The following is a 4,419-nucleotide window of genomic DNA, read 5'->3' as shown; positions in this document are numbered from 1 at the left end:
GGCCTTGTACTTGTTAAGAAAGGGCCTATACCTTTCCAAACAAATGAATTTTACTGAATACATAAGACCTTCACACAGACACCTGATACAGTACACAGCAAAACTTGTGTTCAATTAAGTCCTGCTTTGGGCATGACTTAGATAATCCCAAAACAAGCCCAAAGTAAGTCTGTGACCCACAGAATAGCTTTCAACACTACATTATCTCTTACAATGTGCAGGAAATCACATATAAATGTAATTCAGACTCAATAGCCCCAGACAAGGTGAGAATGAGACATGCAGACTTTGCTGTCAAGCTGGGTATGCTTTGGGCTTGCCTTAGGCTAGCCTTAATCAAGCTTAAATCTGGCCTTTGGCTTGTTTTCTGCTGGCCCTGGACATGCCTTTCTGAATGGAAGTTTTGCTGTGTACTGTTGCTGTTTCACTAAACTACCGAATAAGAGAGCAGACAGTGAGAAGGGCAGCTGCATTGGCTACATGTGCCACAAGAAAATGACAAGCTCAATTGTATACAACTTATACAACTTAATCTAATTTAAGAAATGTACAGAAAGAAAATTAACAAACTTTTGTCAGTAATACAAGAAGAATTCCTCCATTACATCCCGTTACATCACTGTCACTACAGTCTCTGAGTACACGTTTACGTTGATTCCACCAGATCATTCATCCGATGAAGTTTCATTGCTCAACACGTGGTTGTTAAACATGTCCAGTTTCCAGCTCTACATACTTTCAGGTCTTGGGCTTATCATAGGAAAAAATATCGCTGTAGATTTGATGTTCACTTCTCATCTACACGTAGTTTCTGTACATGTGACTTACACAGACCACAATGGTTAACGCTTCCAAGGTGTCTATCTTATTTGAATTATTGTATCCTTTTGTTGACAAAATGTCTACATTGTTTTTTCTGTCTGTATGTGTTGTCATTGGTGACTTCTTTTGGCCAGAAGCTGTGATCAGAAAAGATAAACAAATGGTCAAAAACAACATGTAATGATATGTCATGAAAAATACAACAAAACTTTTGATGACACTGCACTCCCATTATAAAGAAATACTCAGTGCTAGCAAACACATACAGCAACATTGTATTGCTACAGAATGGTTACTAAGAAAATTTTACTGCAAATCAATCTTATACTGAAGCATATATGAAGTACTTCATCTCATAATGACCTGGGCACCTAATTTGTAAGAAATGGGATAAACACTTTCAAAGAATAAGATAGTTTGATCAAAAAAGTGGAAAATATTGCCACAAAAATACAAATATGAGAATTTTGCAATCATTTCAATGATGAGGTTCATTTAAACAACGGTACATCTACGGTACATCACACATGGCATGACTACTCAAAAATCAGCTCAACATGAGCAGAGGTTTGGAAGTTTTGATCTGGACAGACAGATAGACAGACATACAAACACTGTACGGACATACAATGTATTGTCAGACATATTACATACAGATATTTTGATGCCATATAACCTCCCAGTTGCCATGTGTATGGCAAATGGGAAGTAAAAAATTGGAAAATGTTAAGCAGATAAAAATTATTGGTTTAGCTTTCATGACGATTGTGAAATTGTCCAATAAGCTAAATTTTGTGTAGAAATAAACAATATTCCGACTTGGCTTTCATAATGATTAAAACTGTCTGTGAGCTTACTTTATGATCCAAATGTAATAACACATACATATACCATTAGTTTTAGTGGTCTCCAGTTAGCAAAAATTAAATATTACATGTGCATGAAAAGTGCATTATTATGCTTTAATCACTTACAGTGCCCAAAGGGTGTGCTGAAAATTAAATGGCAGGAAATGAAAGTGCTATAACATATTTGGAAAGGAATTTGATATTCAGAAATGTTTTAAGTTCCTCCTTTGCAATGTCAATTTTTTCTCAGACACCCCCACCCCTGCACGTAGTACAAATATCTGTTTTCAAGTCCCCGCCATTCCCCGTCCTGAAGTGTTTGTGAACAAAGTCTTATTACTGGAAAGAGAGAGAATGTTGGACAGATTTGATCTTTGTCAGATAATCACACTTACATTTTAAGGGTTAATGAAAGGCTGGTGGACTGGTGGTCTTTTCTTACAGGTAATAAGTCTCCCATACATCATCTCTGTGTCAAAATCCTGAAAAAGAAAATTTTACAGGAGTCATATGTCTCAATCATGGTCCCTCACTGAACACTTACATGACATACCAGTAGTTTATTATTACATCACAGATAGAGTTGGACTGTAGTCTGTAAAATTAATAATGACAGTATACATGTATGGTATGATAAATGACAAAGTTCCACTCACATTTATGAAATATCTACTCTATGCTACTCACCACTGACTTTACATGTATGTCATATAAATTCTCTGACATCATTTCTTATCTTTCTATGTACAGTGTCAAACTAAGTAAAGTTTATACAGAAAGATGCATCCCAAGCATTTCCATCTGTGGCAGAGATCTTGCTTACACAGAACAAATAATTAATAAGATGCTCGTAAAAAATACGATCTTGTGCAGATAAATGAACATTATGGGTGATTTTTTTACTCGTTTGTTACTCAATTTTCTTAATATTTACTTTTGTTGAAGATGACACTGCATCCATGATGAATATAAAGATGGGCTTCTTTTATGAATTATGCCAAGGGAAGGTTTTGGTAGATCCTGATAATAACTTGACAGTTTGTTTCTCCTGAGATCATTTAAGCTCAAACGTCACAGTTTGTATGGCAAAAGTACATACAATATGCTGATGGATCAAATACAGATTTGATGATGTAGTGATTAATTCTCTATTTCAACCTCTACTGTTCTTGTCACACAAGGAATGATTTACCAATCATGATTACAGCTGAGAAAAACAATCAAGTGATTTTTCTACAATGTTATAAAAATATGGCTCACATTCAAAAGTTCTGTTTGGTCGCATAAATGGTTTTCTAATGGCCAGTATATAGACATACCCCCTCCCACTGTGTACAGACTGTAGCCTTTTTTCCCACAATCAGAGGGGCTTGGATTTGTGCACAATGGTCTAACAATAGGTTAAACAAAATATAACATTACCTTCATTCAAGTTTCGCTCGGCCAGGTAGTGCACTCACAAGCATTTCTTGGTAAAGCTCACAGGCTGAGAATCATTGAAAAGATTTGGCCAAACTTGTTGGATAAACAGCGTCAATATTCCCATGGACGTTTACATTCCATTCTGCACCTCAAAAGTCGAGCCAATGTGTTATGTAATGGGTTTAACATTGCTCCGATGTGTGGCTGATCGGTCAGCGCTGGAACCCGTCTTTGCGCATTTATCACGCTACGAGATCTACAAGATATGTTCTCCCTGGCATAAATGTGATGAACTGGGCAGTAGTTCTATGGTGTCCAATCCATGCCAAAATTACTACTTTGATTTAACAACTTGACATGCAACTCCACTTTCTATTTCACTACTCAACATGCTATTCCGCTACTCTGTATCCTATTCCACAACTGTGTATGCTATTCCATTTTCTATTCCACAATTAAACATGCTGTTCTGAATTTCATTACACAACATGCCATTCCAAATTCTATTTCACAATTCAACATGCTCTTCTGAATTTCATTTGACAACACAACATGCCATTCCAAATTCTATTTCACAATTCAACATGCTCTTCTGAATTTCATTTGACAACACAACATGCCATTCCAAATTCTATTTTACAATTCAACATGCTCTTCTGAATTTCATTTGACAACACAACATGCCATTCCAAATTCTATTTCACAATTCAACATGCTCTTCTGAATTTCATTTGACAACACAACATGCCATTCCAAATTCTATTTCACAATTCAACATGCTCTTCTGAATTTCATTTGACAACACAACATGCCATTCCAAATTCTATTTTACAATTCAACATGCTCTTCTGAATTTCATTTGACAACACAACATGCCATTCCAAATTCTATTTTACAATTCAACATGCTCTTCTGAATTTCATTTGACAACACAACATGCCATTCCGAATCCTATTTTACAATTCAACATCCCATTCTAGACCTAGCTCTGCGGAGCAGGGCAGTGTTACTGGCTATAGAACAAAATTCAAAATGTCGGACGCGAAATGGTCCCCTCGTACAGAGAGAGAAATGCGAACTTTGCATGAGTCTAAAAACGCAGCTTAGCACATTGTGTATCTAAACAAGATGAGCATGCTCGAAAACTACGATCGATCACGATTTTAAATTAAAAGTTGGCTGTTTTTGGAAAAGAAACTGCGCGCTAAAATCAGCAGTTTTGTCTATGTTGCACCGTGGTAGGCTTATCTTGTGCGCGGCTTATGTGAAAGACCAAGATTCACGTCTGATACGGATATGGTCCCATCGCATAAGAGAAGAAAAGTGG

The 4,419-nt window shown here is 36.4% G+C and overlaps 1 long non-coding RNA gene across 1 annotated transcript; it reads right to left on the bottom strand.

Annotated features, from left to right (window-relative positions):
• Window positions 1-380: 380 nt before the first annotated feature.
• LOC139128092 (uncharacterized) lies at window positions 381-3,112 on the bottom strand. Its single transcript, XR_011551176.1, has 3 exons — window positions 3,093-3,112; window positions 2,066-2,152; window positions 381-959 (listed from the first exon to the last, which is right to left on the bottom strand). It is a non-coding gene; the product is annotated as an uncharacterized lncRNA (long non-coding RNA).
• Window positions 3,113-4,419: the final 1,307 nt, after the last annotated feature.

This window comes from Ptychodera flava, unplaced genomic scaffold, assembly GCF_041260155.1.
Source record: "Ptychodera flava strain L36383 unplaced genomic scaffold, AS_Pfla_20210202 Scaffold_43__1_contigs__length_1316584_pilon, whole genome shotgun sequence".
Taxonomy (NCBI): Eukaryota; Metazoa; Hemichordata; class Enteropneusta; family Ptychoderidae; genus Ptychodera; species Ptychodera flava.
Note: the sequence above shows the minus strand (reverse complement) of the source record. Positions and strands in the feature narration are given on the sequence as shown.